This window comes from Chelonia mydas, chromosome 28 (genome assembly GCF_015237465.2).
Source record: "Chelonia mydas isolate rCheMyd1 chromosome 28, rCheMyd1.pri.v2, whole genome shotgun sequence".
Lineage (NCBI taxonomy): Eukaryota > Metazoa > Chordata > Testudines > Cheloniidae > Chelonia > Chelonia mydas.
This window is the reverse complement of record NC_051268.2, coordinates 3,976,697-3,992,967: the sequence shown is the minus strand read 5'-3', so window position 1 is coordinate 3,992,967 and position 16,271 is coordinate 3,976,697. Positions and strand designations below refer to the sequence as shown.

The following is a 16,271-nucleotide window of genomic DNA, read 5'->3' as shown; positions in this document are numbered from 1 at the left end:
AGCAAGGCATTCCTCCTTCTGCCACTCTTCTGTCCCTGGGATAACCCCAATCTGCATGACAGAGGGTGGTGAAATGAGCTGAGATAAGCGCCTTGCATCAACTGGGGAAAGCTAGAGGATCTAGGCCAGTCACCTTTTGGAGCCTTTTGACTTGGCCTCCTCTGCCCTTGGACGTTGGCCTACTGAGGCCGGCTCTTCCGGCTGCCCTCCTTTGCATGACTTGCCAAAGGAGGAAGTGAGGCAGGAATAGGGCAAAAGAGGAAAGTCATGCTGAGGAAGGCAGGGCAGAAGCTAAGCGCCTCAGTGAGGCTAAGTGGGGTTACTAGAGCGCCACCGTTCGTTCTGCCAAAGCCTGGGGGGGTGCGGTTGGCTGCTGGGAGGTAGAATCCTGTGCCTGCCTTTTGGCTTCCCAAGGATTTCTACTTGCAGCCCCAGGGAAGAAGCTGGGTTCTGGGTGGAAGGAAAATAAGCAATGGTGAGTCCAAGTGGGTTCCTTCCTGGCCAAGATGGTGTGCTGTGGTGGGCTTGGGAGTTGCCTGTGAGCCGTGGGTGGACTTGTTCCAGCGAGAACAGCTGCTTCTTTCTGGCTGACCTGGGGGCACCAGCGGCAGCTTGCGAGGGGCCAGGTGCTGGCTTGAGTGAACGTGATATAGGAAACCCCAGCCTGCCCCTCCGGTCCAAGTCCACTGCTTGTCTCCTGCATTGTGACATCCAGATTTACATCTTCCTAGCATGAGCTGCAGCACGTGTATTAAGGCTTCCTGGTTGGCCCAGTCATTGCCAAAGTAGCTCAGTTGGGAGTGCATTAGATTGATGATCTGAAGGTTTCTGGCTCAATGCCAGGCTTTAGCACACCCCTTCACCCTGGGCATGTAGTGCTGGGCTTTTTTCTGGCTGTGCAACTGTGCCTTGAACTCACAAGTTCTCCTAATTTCAGAGGCAACACTTGCAGAGGGCACTATATGGGGTTGTCATAAATATAAAGGGAAGGGTAAACCCCTTTAAAATCCCTCCTGGCCAGAGGAAAAATCCTCTCACCTGTAAAGGGTTAAGAAGCTAAAGGTAACCTTGCTGGCACCTGACCAAAATGACCAATGAGGAGACGAGATACTTTCAAAAGCTGGGAGGAGGGAGAGAAACAAAGGGTCTGTGTCTGTCTATATGCTGCTTTTGCCGGGGATAGACCAGGAATGGAGTCTTAGAACTTTTAGTAAGTAATCTAGCTAGGCAAGTGTTAGATTATGATTTCTTTAAATGGCTGAGAAAAGAATTGTGCTGAATAGAATGACTATTTCTGTCTGTGTGTCTTTTTTGTAACTTAAGGTTTTGCCTAGAGGGATTCTCTATGTTTTGAATCTAATTACCCTGTAAGGTATCTACCACCCTGATTTTACAGGGGTGATTCCTTTACTTCTATTTCTATTAAGTCTTCTTGTAAGAAAACTGAATGCTTTTTCATTGTTCTCAGATCCAAGGGTTTGGGTCTGTGGTCACCTATGCAAATTGGTGAGGATTTTTACCAAACCTTTCCCAGGAAGTGGGGTGCAAGGGTTGGGAGGATTTTGGGGGGAAAGACGTGTCCAAACTACTTTTCCCAGTAAACCCAGTTAGAGTTTGGTGGTGGCAGTGGATATTGCAAGGACAAAGGATAAAATTAATTTGTACGTTGGGGAAGTTTTAACCTAAGCTGGTAAAAGTAAGCTTAGGAGGTTTTCATGCAGGTCCCCACATCTGTATCCTAGAGTTCAGAGTGGGGGAGCAACCTTGACAGGGGTCATGAGCCCCACCTGGGTTAGCATCCCCGCTACATCATGCGGTGCTGCCAGGCTCCCACCCTGCACAGCAGCTGCTGGAGGGGGAAGTGGAGAGGGGCTGCCTTTGCTGCTTCCTCTCCCTGCATTGTTCACACCTGGGAGTGGCTGTTGATCGTAAGGGGATGGGGCTGAACTTTGAAATTGTGCCCCCCCACCTCTTTCGGCAGACACCAGTCATCTGTGCCTGGTTTCCAGCTCCTCAGCCAGAGGAAAAAGTGGTATTATGCACCTGAGTGGCCAGCCCTTACTTTCTTTCTCATGAAGGGGAGAAAAAAATAATCTCTTTTCAAACCCCCGTCCTGCCGTTGACCGAGGTGTGACTTTCTAAATTCCTGCTACAATGGAGGATTCAGAGTTAGTGGGGCCCTGTGCACATAAAGTCCATGAAACATTCCCCTTTCATCCCAGCCCCGGAATGTCACCAGTAGCCACTCTCCCTTGGGAGCAGCAAAGGATGTTTCCCATTTTCCAGGAGACCCCAACCAGGGACTAGTCAGCTTCAGGCTTCTCCTCTCTCCCTTCTTGGAATCAAGTTCACGTTTTTACCATGAGTTAAAGCAGCCCGAACCCCCAGAGTCTGGATCAATGTCACAAGTGTCTCCATAGAAGACAATTTGTTAAATCCCAGATGAGTGGAATGAAATCAGTTCTCAGCCTGAGTCCTTTGCTCTTAATCCTGAGGATATTGTCCCACCATGGGGCCATTTCCCGCCTCTTTCACACAGAAGCACAAATTTCTTTGCACAGACGCAGGAACAGCAAGATCTTTCTCTGTCCCTTGTGCAGAGCAGGGTGTCAAATTCCATGGAATCCTCCTCGTCTGCAATGGAAACAGTGGACAAGCAGGGGGCCCTGGGCACATCCAGCCTTAGCAGTGAGTTCACTCCAGGTGGAGGGGGAAAAGAACCCTGAAAATCTCAGGCCCTCAGGGAAACCCCAACCCCTGCTCCCGGGATCACTGAGGTTCTGGGGATTTGCATAGGAAAGGGACTGTCTGAATTGTCCAGGTGGGGAATGAATAACCATCTACGACTAGATCCACCTCATTAACCACTGACACAGGCTAATCATGCTGCAGATAGATGGGAAACCGGGAGTGAGTCTTTGCTGTAGAGCCACGGAAACAGTGACCCAATTGCACTGCAGTGAATGTGCTGGGGAAAGCTGGACTTTACTGGCAAGTGGAAATAGCAGATCCTAGAAAGACCTGGAGCTCCCCACACCACTTCTGCCAGCAGGGTCAGGTGTTGAGCTGCTCACTGAGCCCCCCACCACCATGACCTTCCAGCAGGGGGTGGCAGCACCCTCCCCCCGCCAATGCAGGGGAGAGGGCTGAGTGTATCTCTGCCCCTGAGTCCAGGGCAGGCACTCTCTCTGCCCCACACATAGAATCTGGCCCTGCTGCAAAGTGACCCCTAAGAGCCAGCAACCTCCAGGAGAGCAGGTTTGGCCCTCAGAGCAGGGACTGTGTCCCTCATGCTGCTGTTAGGCCCCTGGATGCTCCGGAAACAGGAAGGATCTGAGTGTAACCCATGGCAATCATAACCTGTGTGGGGATGTAGCTCAGTGGTAGAGCGCATGCTTTGCATGTATGAGGCCCTGGGTTCAATCCCCAGCATCTCCAAGTTCTCTTTTCCCCCGGCTGTTTTGCTCATGCCCAGCTGGGATGTGGCCCACCAGTCTCCCTGCACCAGTTTCAATCCTGCTCCATGAGGGGCAAGTGCCAATTGCATGGAAGGTCTGGGGGGTTTCTGCTCCTAAGTCACCTCGGTACTTTTAAGATTCCCACCCGCTGTGCTGTTTGGGACAATGGTGGATGAGAAGGGAGAATCCTCCAGCACTGCAGGGAAAGGTCCCATATGCCCAGACTGAGGGGCAAGGAAACGGAGGGGCAGTCGGCTCAGAGAGGAGAGGTGGCAGTGATTTACGCCCACCAGGGGACACTGTCTTTTTGTGGCGAGTGCAGCTGGCTTGGGATGGTGCTGACGATGGATAGAAAACAGGCTGGAGTCAATGACAGATGAGACCATAGAAGGGAAGGGGAAGGGCAGCTCCACAGAAGGTCCTGGGTGCTCAGATGCCCCAGTTCTAGGCACCCTATCCTGTCCTAGAGAAAGAAAAGGCACAGAAGGACCCAGCCCCCCTACAGTCATCCCATGGACAAGAATCTGGTTGGGAGTGGGGAGAAGGTTCCCTCTGGACAAAGGGGAGCTGAAATCCCCCAGTGTCCTGGAATTTAAGCAATGCAAGCTTCCAACCCTGCACGGGGGGGGGCTGAGGTGCATCAGCAGAAGGTTGGGTTGGACAGGGGCAGCAGGTTTGTATAATTGTTGGTGGTGCCCAGAATGGGACCAAGTCCTGCCCCTACACCCCACACCTGCCTAAGGCTCTGGGAGAGAGTTTGGGTGCAGGGTCTGGGCTCATGCAGGGGGTTGGGGTGCAGGAGGAGGTGCGGAGGGCAGGCGCTTGGAGAGAGTTTGGGTGTGGGTGTGAGGTCTGGACTGGGGTTGGGGGTGTGGGAGTGGGTGAGGAGTGCGGCGTTTACCTCGGGCATCTCCTGAAAGCATACCCCACCCCCCTCTAGCATCAGCCCCTAAGCGGGAGGATTGGGGGCGTCCCTGCGCACCGCTGCCCGCAGACTCGACCCCCTCAGTTCCCATTGCCACAGTTGGCAGAGTCGGCACTCAGGGCAGGGGCAACGTGTGGAGACCCCCCTGCCTCAGGGGTCATAGGGACGTGCTAGCCACTTCCGGGAGTGGCGTGCCTTAGCCCCCTTGTGTTGCCAGTGGTGGTGGCGGGAGACCCGGGCCCTTTTAAACTGCCCGGCGGTGGCAGGCGGGGCCGGGGGGGACACTCCCAAGGGCATAATGTTGCTTTGCACAACAATAAATCTTGGAACAGGATAGAAATGAAATGGCGGCAGAACCTAAGGAATTAAAAGCCTCTGGATTCTTGTGTGTGCATTGACTCCAAACGGGAGCTGTAATTTGACTCGCTTTGTGGCTGTGGCCAGTAAAATATCAGGACAAAGTCATCCCAGTGATTGTGACACTGGGTTTGAGGAGGCTTTGGTTTTATTAAAATGTAATTGGCATGGTACACTTGTGTTTTTAAAAGTGGCTTCCCCAAGCAATCCCAAGTTGTTCTTCCCACAGCTGGCTGATGGTGGGCAGCAGGGGATCTCCCCGATCTGGGGGGAATCTCTCTGAGCCCCACTGTTAGTTCTCCATCCCTTCTCCCCCTAATCACACACCCCTCCTCTCCCCATTATCAATGTTTTAGAGTGACCCCTCCCTCCCTTTACGGGATACAGACTCTCTGTGACAGAGACTGACTGGGGCTCCTCTCTGCAGGGCCCCAGTGGGGAAGGAAAGAGACAGGGGGCTGGGGGAGAAGACAGGCAGAAGGAGTCAAATGGGGCTAGACCAGAATAGAGGAGATTTTCTTCCTGTTAAAATGTACTGGAGTCTCGTCACTGAAAAGCCACATCTTTAGGGAGGTTTGAAGCATCTGCCTTTCAATTACCAGGCAAAGGTGTGAACCACAGAGACTGGTAATGGCCTATTTTGTGTAAGAAGCACCGGCAGTGGGTGCAACTGGTTAATGCAAAGGGGACTGCTGCTGGGGTTATGAGCTCAAGCCTTACCTAGAGCCCTGGTTTCTATTGCCCATGTAGCTTCCCCAACTTGCCTTGCCCAATTCACAGGGGAAACGCCAAACTAGGGTAATGCAAGTAAATTCTAAAATGTGCAAGTGTGTAGCTCGGGAACACCCATCCCATGCTGCCATTATTTCTGGTAGATTGTTTGCTGGTAGGGAGAATTGATTTATTTGCTGCTGAGAAAGCTGCCAGGACAGGTCTCTGGGCACCAGATCTCCCTGCTTCTTCCAGCACACCCCTGGCTCCTTTCCTGCCCCAGTCACTGCTGAAGGAGGATCCTATATGCACAGAGCCCAAAGCTCTCCTGTGGCTTCTTAGTACAGTTGGCAGCATGTCAGTCTCATATTCTGAAAGTCCTGAGTTCAAGCCTCAAAGAGGGCAACTATTTTTCTAAAGTCAATCAGAGAAAAGAAAGTATAGGAGAGTGGTTTCTAGACGCCCTCCCATCCATCTAACACACTTTTCTATGGGTATGTCTACACAACCCGCTGGATCGGCGGGCAGCGATCGATCCAGAGGGGGTCGATTTATCGCGTCTAGTCTAGACGCGGTAAATCGACCCCCGAGCGCTCGAGTCCTGTACTCCAGCTCGGCGAGAGGTGCAGGCAGAATCGACGGGGCAGTGGCAGCAGTTGACTCACCACGGTGAAGACACCTTGGTAAATCGATTGTAAATACGTTGACTTCAGCTATGTTGTTCACCGTCAGAGATCTTCCAATAAGCTTCTTTCACGGACTAGACTTATTTCTTGTCTTGGCCCTAATCTTTCCCCCGGTATAGTCCTTGTTCCAGCTCAGGAGATAGCTAGGGGATTTCTCATGACTCCAGCCCCCTTTGTTCTGTTCCACCCCCTTATATAACTTAGGCCCAAGGCAGGAATCTTTTGTCTTTCTCCTGGGGAAAAGCCCCAGATTGTCCTGTGAGACCCCAAGCCTTCGTTCTTCCCGTCCTGACTCACAGGAAGGCTTGCAGGTAGACAGAGCCATCTACACTCAATTGCCCTGGTCAATGGGAGCCATCAAGATTCCAAACCGCCATTAATGGCCCACACTTTGCATAATTACAACAGGACCTCAGAGTTATAGTTCATATTTCTAGTTTCAGATACAAGAATGATACATTCATACAAATAGGATGAAAACACACAGTAGATTATAAGCTTTGTAATGATACCTTACAAGAGACCTTTTGCATGAAGCATATTCTAATTACATTATATTCACACTCATTAGCATACTTTCATAAAATCACATGGAGTGCAACGTCACAGCAGGGAAAGGGTTTCACTGCGGCACCTGGGAGCAGTTGAGTTTTATGTTCAGGTTTTGGTATGAATTCCTCCAGGTTTCTCGTAAGCACACAGGGACCTTAGTGGGTGCTCTCGATACAGGAATGGCCCAGATACGATAAAGTGATGGGGATTGCATTTTCCTTTTATTTTTGTATTTCCAATGACATTTCTGTTTGTGATTTCATTTTGCTGTGTATAACTAAATTTTCTCCTGGATTTGATATTTAACTAAAAAAGAATAAGGACTCAGGGCACAGGATGAAGGAGCAGGCTGGGGCTAGAACTGCTAAGAGAGCAAGAGTAACAGTTTTTCTGTATTGTTTCCAGCCCTCTTTCTCTTGACTAGTTTCTGTTCTGCACCATAGTTGCCTCTTTAGTACGTGATACTCACTAGCTCAGTTTGTAAAGCATCAGACTTTTAATCTGAGGGTCCAGGATTCAAGTCCCAGGTCAAGCTGAGGACCACTTTCCCCCTGTGATGTCCCCCAAGAACTTCAGAAGCCATCTCTTGAGGACACTCCTTGACTGCACTCTTTCCTTTTCAGGACTTGGCCTTTCCTGGGAAGGGCCCTTTACTGCCTGGGACTGAAGGGGCGACTTCCTCACATGCCCACTGGACTCGCAGTCTGGAGGAAGAAAGGCCCCTGGGTCTGCAGCAAACCGCTGCATGTTGACTTGTTGAGCAAATACAGGGCTGGCCAGAGAGGCATGTTCCCACAGGGTCCTCCTTGCCAGAAAAAATTGTCCCCATAGAGTCCTCCCTGCCAGAAGTCAATAGAGTTTGGGGGGTCCCCTGCTGGTCCCATGTTTTAAGGGCCAGCACTCAGGGCTTTGAATTCTACAATCCAAGTTCAAGTCACCTTGGGGCCCTTTGGTTGCCAGCTAACCCTACTGGGGTTTCCAAAGCTTCATCTTGCTCTCTCAAATTACATGGGAGCCTGTTCTTTGCCCACTAGCTGTTGTGACTTGAGCACAAGAGGGGATGTTTGATCCAGAAGGCTGGTCATGCCTGGAGTCCTGTAGATAGGGATGTGATCTGCATTTCCTCTCAGTCCTGAAGCTGGGCTGCAAGCCTGGCCTAGGAGGTAGCCCTATTGGTTGACCTACTGGCCCAAAGTCACTTGGGCGGCATTGGTATTCCCCAGGAATGCTGAAGGGCTGGCCTAAGGGAGGGAGGCTTAATACTCCTCCCTGTCAGTCAGGGCGGAAGAGGAGGGCTGCAAGAGTGGGCAGGTTGATGAGCTGGGCCTTCTAGCGTTCGGTCGGGGACGAGGTGGGGAACACGAACTGGGAGAAGCAGTTGCTGGCCTGTGAGGAACGGCTCGGCCAGTGGCGTAAGTGGACCTTGTCATTAGCCTACAAGGTTGTCATGCTCAAGACCTATCTTTTGGCAGCGGGGAATTTCCTCAGCCATGTATTTCCTCCTGCTCCACGAGTGCTGCTGAGACCAAACACGATGGCCTTCCACTTCTTGTGGGGCAATAGGATGTCCCTAGCTAGTCAGGAGAAGTGTGGCCTTTCTGCCGTATTAGAAGGGGAGTTCGGCCTGTTGGGCTTTGAAGCCTTTTATTGTTCTACTTTTTTGTTTTTCAGTTTTCAGTGGGTGGCTGAGCTGGAGGGCAGGTCAGGTCTGAGGGGAATGGCGAGGCAACCACAAAGAACGCAACTGACTCTTCGGATCTGGTTGTATTTTTTTCGAGCCCATTGGATGCAGCCCCAGGTACGGGGTGGTCGATGGTGGCAGAAGTGGGAGACGATTAGGAGGGCCTCCCTTTCTCTCCACTCCCACCTTACCTCCTACGGGCTTTTCAGTGGGCGGCTAGGTGGAAGGTGTTTGCAGGATGGCTTCATCCATAACAGTGGTTTCTCTCACTGCAGCAACAGCCAAAGCAGTGAGGCCCCCGCTTCATCTCGGTCCGAACAGAGATTCGATGTACCACTGGGTGAGACACTCTGATTTTAGGGAGCTTCCTCTGAAGGTGAGCAACTGTCCCCAGAACTTACTGACAGGAGCCTTAAAGTATTTACAAATGTGCATGGCTGGCATGTGCAAAGCAAAGGCTGCCCAGGGGTGCTGTGTCAGGCTCTGGCGCCACTTGAGACTATGGACCACTTTCTGGTGGCTTGTTTTTTTACCCAGCAGGTGTGGGGACTCCTGGCTCCATGAGGGGCAACTTTGGGACTTCCCCACTGGCCTTGCAACCTGGAGGAAAAAAAGACCTTGTGCTCACATGAAAAGCACTGGGGGGTTGTTGTGTCTCTTAGATAACTGCAGACACTGCATGGAAGCGGGAGCTGTGTCTCTGCCTCCATCTTTAAGTGAATTTGCTGACTTGGGTTTCCTTTCTGAGGCATGATGTGAGGAGTGTTTGGCACTTTTGCTCCTCGAGGGCTCTCTCCTGCAGCAGTGCAAAGCGCGCTCTACCCAGAGCCGGAAAGAAATCCACCTTCAGTGTTTGCTGCTCCTCCGGGGCCTGCTTTTCTTGGAGGGAGCAGATTGTAGGCCCAGGCTCAGACTGCCCCCACCTCTAGTTACTGCTGCAGCTGTTGGGGCTAGTTCCTGTAGCGGGAGGCATGTGAGAGCTGTGGTGCTGGAGTGGTGCCTGGGGGTACTCCATGCCTTTCCCAGGCAGCAGGTGTTTGTGTGTAGCCAGTTCCTGGGAAGCTTGGGTGAAGCTCAATGTTGGGGCCTGAATTCTCAGACCATCAAGGGGAGGAGCTTTTCCCTTCCCTTTAGGTCCCTTCAAACAAGATCCAGAACCTCAGCTGGCCCTCACCAGGGTGAGTCCAATGAGGGCTCTGGTTATGACTGAATAGGACAGTAAATGCCTAGTAAGTTCCACCCACTCATAGACACCAGTCCATTCAGTGATCCCTCCTGCAGACACACGGCCCTCACACACACACACACACTTCCAAAAAGCCTGCATGGGGGAGTTTATTTTCCCTTGTACTGCCATGAGTGCTACTGGATTCAGCTGGCCCTTAGATTGATGCCCACCTCAACTGCTTCCCGGTGAGACTCGGGTTAAATTGAGAGGGAGCCGATGGGGCTCTGCTGTGGAGAGGCTGATCTCCACCCAGATTTGCTATGGTTCCAGCCCATGGTGCTCACTGAAAGAATTTTGACTCTATACCCCTTCTGTACAGTTTATTAAAATGAACCAATACAATCACCAATACAGCTCACTAAGGCAAAACCACTATAAACACCACTCAGCTAACGAAGGGTGAAACAATACTGTTCTCACGTTTGGGTCAAATCAACGAATTAATGATATCACATTGAAACCAGGTCAGCAGCTTAGGCAAATAATGAGATAAATAGAGCAGAAAATCCACCCTTTTAAATCCTAAAACAGAGAATTGAAACCAACAGCTCAATCTGGATTGCACTGAACTGAATATTTCAATACTGAAATCAAATTATTGTTTACTTTTTAAGCCACAACCGCAGAGCCAATTAAAGCTGTCACCTCACTGTAACACTGATATAGACCTTATTGAGACTATTATAAGCAGAAGCTTAAAAGGTCTCAATGAATAAATTATATCCAATAGCTAAGTTTCTTTCAACCCTTTCACAGATGAGGAAAATGCAGTTAATGATTTAATAGAGCCGCAATTTAGGGATATTTAGATTTGGGGAACTACTCTTTCTATGGCCTCTCTGGCCAGCCCTGCATTTGCTCAACAAGTCGGCAGCCAGCAGTTTGCTGCAGGCCCAGAGGCCTTTCTTCCTCCAGACTGTGAGGCCAGTGGGCATGTGAGGAAGTTGCCCCTTCAGTCCAAGGTAAGAAATGGCCCTTCGTAGGAAAGCTCACGTCCTGAAAAGAAAAAAATGATGTCAAATCGGGTCCTGAGGAAATGTCTCCTGATGTCCTTGGGGGATACCACAGGGGGGAAGATTCTCTCCACCTGCGCAAGGATTTGAACCCTGGACTTGCAGATTAAAAGTCTGATATTCTACCAACTGAGCTGAACCAGGCTCACATAGTAAAGAGGCAAGTTTGGTGCAGAAGAGAAACTAGTCTAGAAAAAGAGGGCAGGAAACATGCTGCTTCTCTCTCTCTCTTAGCAGCCCTAGCCCCAGCCACCTCCTCCTCCTCCACCCCGCACCCTGAGACCTTCTTTTTTTAGTTAAATATTGGACCCAGGAGAAAACACGGTTATACAAAGCAAAACGAAATCACAGACACATTTTAGAAGAAAGGAGCAGATTGACCCAGAGGCAGATTTGAGTACAGGCTTCTTTATTGCGATACTCGTTCCCCTCGACCCGAATCTCGAGGAAGCACTGGGTTAGTTACAGCACACTTTTTTCTATTTAAGCGAGTATGCAAACACCTACATTTGTTATAACACCCCCAAACCCCTTATTAAGTAATAGAAACACCCATACTATTAGGATACCCACCCCTATTTATTGTACCCAGAATTATGCATATTATACAGGCATTTTTACCTTGAAAATACATTTCTTAGCAGTAATTTGTTGCTACAAGTTCCCTTAATCAGAAGTTCTCAGGGGAGGGAGGAAGGGGCCATGACCCAGGGCTCGCTTGTGTAGCTGGGAAAGGAAGCGAGGGGGAAATGACACTTCTTCTACACAAAGCATATTCTTTAGACAACTGCATTTTTCATGCAGCTGCATTGCTTATCAATTCTCAGCAAGCAACGGGGAAGGGAAAAGAATGGCAACTTGTTTATCACATGGAGAAATACTGCTTGTCTGTGTCTTTCTTCCCTAATGCCATGTTAGCACACCAGCAGCTTAACCCTAACATCTCCCAACAACACAAATGCCACTGGAAATACCAAAAAAAAAAAAAAAAAAGGAAAATGCAATTCACATCACATTATGGTATCTGGGCCAATCCAGCATTGAGAGCACCCACTAAGGTCCCTGTGTGCTTATGAGAAACCTGGAGGAACAGATACCAAAGCCTGAACAGAAAACACAACTTCTCCCACTTGCCGCAGTAAAACTCTTTCCCTGCCCTAATTAAGAGACCAGCAGGACAGAATCAAGGCTCATCCAGGTCCCAGAGCCCAGCCCACGCCCGCCTCCGCTCTGCTGCTGACTCAGGGTGTTTTTCCACCACGGCCACAGAAACCCGGTTAGGCACTGCTGCGGGGGACTGCCTTCGTCGCTGAAGATGCTCCTCACAGCCGCTCTGTCAAAGGGGATACAATGCTACGGCATTGATTAGGCGCAGTGTGTCCCATGATCCAAAGAGTCGATTGCGTTCTTTGTGGTTGCCCTGCCATTCCCCTCGGACCTGACCTGCCCTCCAGCTCAGCCACCTGCTGAAAATGAAAAAACACAACAGGAGAGCTGTGAAACGCTTCAAAGCCCAACAGGCCCAAACCCCGTTCCAATACCGGCAGAAAAGCCACATTTCCCCGGACTAGGTAGGGACATCCTTGCCCCACAAGAAGTGGAAGGCCGTCATGTTTGGTCTCAGCAGCACTCGTGGAGCAGTGGGCAATACATGACTGAGGAAATTACCCGCAGCCAAAAGACAGGGATGCATGACCTTATTCTTTCTCTCCCTCATTCCAGATCAGCAGGAGAGCTGGGGGCGAGTCAGATGCAGCTTTGTAGCAGGGGAACATGGTGAATCATAGGAAACTCAGGTGTAGGGTTTACACAGGAAAAGGCAGGCAACTGTTGGAGTGAATCGAGGGATCCTGCTATGAGTGGCTGTCTATTGTCCTCTTAATTCTGCACCATTCCTGCCCCTACACTTCTCTTGCACTCTATGCTGGAAATCAGCAAGGGGAGTGGAGTCATTGCCTCTTCCCCACGTACACCGGAGAAACATTGTAGCTTACATCCTCTTCTATTTCCAAGGCCCCTATGAATGCACAACATTCCTGGACTTTGTGACTGCAGCATTCATGTGCATGGGACTGTCTCAGGAGATGACCCTTGCTATGTGTGAAAAGAGCTTTTTCTATGCTGCTAGGGAAGGGAATGTGAGAGTCCATTCACAGCCTGGCTTCCTATGAGCTCTGAGGAAGCTTTGGGATCTGCAACAGAATTCTCTGCATCCTCAGGAAAGGCAGGGTTAGAGGCAGGCCACAGACCCCTGATGTGCTTCCCCATGAGTGGGCAGCCTAGTAAGTATCTCTGCAAGTTGACTTTCCTGCCTCTAGTTTCCTGACCGCATGGATTGTGTCCCCCTCTGGCAACTAGTACAGAGAAAAGAAGACTTTACTACTCTGCGACCCAAGGAATCTGTTTGGTGGAACTCGTGGTGGAACCATGTGCTTACACATTGATTCTGAGACTTCGACTTCCCACAGAGACCGATTATGGTTACAGACCCATCCTGAAATTAGAGAAGCATATTTTAATACTTTATCTCATCGTAAAGTAACACAATTCAAACATGTCATCACAGAGGAGAAAGTACTCTTTCATTTCATATTTATTGCTACTGATCTCACTGACAAACTTCCTTTTCTCGGTGTTGCTTTGAGCACTTTAGAGAGTTTTTCCTCTTCTCACTTCCAGCTGTGGTTATGGGACTGCAGCAGCTCCCCAGGTGGCCAACTTTGTTCTTTCGCTTACATCCTTCACTTCTTTGGATGAAGCTGTGTGTGCCACCAGCTTACTTCATATCTGAGACCTCAGGTACCAGCAGCTAGTTCCAAAAGCTAAATTCCCATTGCCATCAGTGCGAGGTTATCCTGGGCTGCCAGGGCTGCAGGAGTTGGCCCATGATCAGTCAAGCTGCTACAGCAGCTGCGCTCTTATGTGGTGAGTCCGGCAGCCTATTACCAAACTGCTCTGCCCTCGCCTGCAGGGTGGCCTCACTGGCTAAGAATCTGGCAGAAGAGAGACCTTGGAGTAGACAAGGAAAATCTCCTCAGCAGTCACAGCCGGCAGGAGCAGGAAAGGTTTGTTTTGTTTTTAAACTTCTCTCCCTGCTCAAGCCTTTAATCAGCCCTGTGGCTCTTCTCTGAACCCTCTGCAATTTATCAGGGAAAACAAACAAACAAACCAACCCAGGCTGTTGTGACTGATGTAACAATCTATTGCCTTCCAAGGCTGAATATCAATCAGCTCATTCTATTCACCCAAGAGTTCAACTTCAAGGGCTCTCTGTTTTCTCGTTCCGATCAAATCTTGTGTAACAGGATTATTGTTAACTCATCACTTGGTCATTTAACATTCACAGGTTCACAGAGTTGGCAGGTTTAAGTCTTTCCTCCCACACCAACATGAAAAAAAAACAGTGACAGAAAATGCCCTAAAAGGCCGAAAGCATCTCTGCTGCCTTGCACACCAGACTGGGGAAATACACGGGGGAAAGTGCTTTCCTCTCTCCTCCTGACCCTGAGTAACATTTCTGTCTGTGCTGGAGATCCTGTCACAGGGACAAGGGCTGAGGATGCAAATGACATGTTATGGCTTCATCGGTTTGTACATTGCTTTACTCCTTCATTAGTGATAAGGGTGCATGAGCTGGAAATAATCCAGCTCTGACTTTCACACCGGAGGCTATTTCCAGGCTCGCAATAAAAAATAATCTTTCTTTCTAACCTGAGCATGTTGATCTGGAGTCATTGCGAGACGATACATACAGAGCCCCAGGCTGCCTTTCTGTCATCCAATATTTTTAGAGTATATCACATTAACTGGGTGGGTCTCCTGCTAGGAAGTGTCTGTCCAGTGACAGCACCCAGTGTACATTCCTCATTTATAACTCATCTTCAGTATATAGGCCACTGAACCTAGCAAGCGGGGTGGATCCCAGTAGCTGGGCTCCAGCGTGAGCATACCCCTGGACCCTAAGCCTGGCAAGCCTGAGTCAGCTGCACTAGGCCAGCTGTGGGTTTTAATTGAACTGTAGATATACACCTGGTGTCAGAATCACAGCTTTCTCATCAGGGAATCAATCCGTAGTCCCCCAGATGAGAAGTAGGGATAGTCACCTCAATACTCAGGAGACCCACCTAGGCAGGAGTTGCTCTGGGTTCTATGCAAGGGGAGATTAACTGGGAGAATTGGGGAGTTTGTCTCTGATTTGCAGGGAGCTTTGCCAGAGTGGAGCCTGCAGGTCACATGCTGGGGGGCGGTCACGGGCACACAGGCTCAGTGCTCTGGAACAGCTCAGAATCAACCCCGGGCAGAGTCCTCGTCAGTGTGACACCCCGCAGGGCATGCCCTTACTGGGGAAGCCTCCTTGGCTTCAGCACCTCCTGGGACTGACCTTGGACCTTTCAGCACCCCTGTTCCACACCAAGAGCTTCCTGTGGTGAGTCATCTTAGTAGGACACCTGGGAAAGCCTTACACTCCCCCCCACCCCCGAAGGGGAGTCATGCAACCCCAACTTCCACAATCACCAGTGACTCTCAGCCAGCGTTGTAAAACAGAAGCTTTTATTAGTGGTCTGGAATAAATCATGGGAAAGTTCTTTGCTAGCACAGGAAGCCGGAAGATTCAGCAAAGTCCATCTTGGGGAGACCCAGAACTCAGAGCCTGGACTCTCCCCTCAAGTCCCCAAAGCAGCAGACTCCTTGCTTCCAACAGCTGAACCTCAGCCATGCCCTTTTGCCTCTCTTCTGTCCTTCATTCTGTTTCCCAGACAAACTGGTCACCTGGCCTCCACCTCTTTCTTTGTTCTCCTACTCATCCCAGCCAGCTGGCTGCTTGCGGCAGGTATGACCTGGACACAGAATTTGTGGCCATTGTCTGGGCCCAAGCAGCTAGACAGCAGCCACACCTGCCCTTTAGGGGTCTCTGCAAAGATTAAACACCCTTGTCCCACCACCTAGATCAGTGGTCTGAAAACTTTTTTGAGTGTCACTCCACCCTTACCGTTGTCCATGCCCACCCTGATCCACGGCTGGGAGTGGGGCCACAGCTATGGGGGAAGGGACACGGATGGGGTAAGGGGCTGAGGCATGGGCCAGAGTTGGGGGTGGGGGCCGAGACCAGGAGCGGAGCCCAGGAGAAGGGCTGGGAGTGGAGCCTTGGGAGCAGTGCCGGCAGCCAGGTCCAGCAGCTGGGGCTGGGGACAGGAGTGGAGCTGGTGGTCCTCTCTCCCCACCTGCTGTGGGGGCTGGCCCAGGCCCCAGTTGCAATCCAGTGAATGTTACTCCATCCCACCTGGTGGGGTCCACTCCACCTTTTGGACCTCTGACCTAGATATTCGTGCAACAATTAGGGGAAACTGAGGTATACTCAATATTAGGATTACCATATTTGAACTTTCAAAAAAGAGAACACTCCACGGGGGGGGGGGAGGGATTTTCTCACACCCCTCCACCCCTGCCCCACCCCAACTCCACCCCTTCCCCACCCCAACTCCACCCCCTCCCTGCCCCATTGGACCCCACCCGCTGCTGGCTCCCTCGCTGCTTGCCTCTTCACCACCCCCGCTCGCCTACTCACCCCTCCTACTGCAGGTCCCTCTGGCTCCTCGGGTCAGATCAGGAGGGAGTGGAGGGCTTTCTGCCCACTGCCGGCGCCTGCAAGCCCTACCCCC

At 50.8% G+C, this 16,271-nt stretch overlaps 2 protein-coding genes and 1 non-coding gene across 6 annotated transcripts in view; 2 read left to right on the top strand and 1 right to left on the bottom strand.

Moving 5' to 3' along the window:
* Positions 1–16,271, bottom strand: part of LOC102943236 (zinc finger protein 883) — a 2,438,435-nt gene that overhangs the window by 1,874,919 nt on the left and 547,245 nt on the right. The gene's annotated exons all lie outside the window — the stretch shown is intronic.
* LOC114020163 (zinc finger protein 501) overlaps positions 1–16,271 on the top strand; it is a 1,907,800-nt gene that overhangs the window by 1,378,283 nt on the left and 513,246 nt on the right. The gene's annotated exons all lie outside the window — the stretch shown is intronic.
* TRNAA-UGC lies at positions 3,367–3,438 on the top strand. Its single transcript has one exon. It is a non-coding gene; the product is annotated as a tRNA-Ala (tRNA).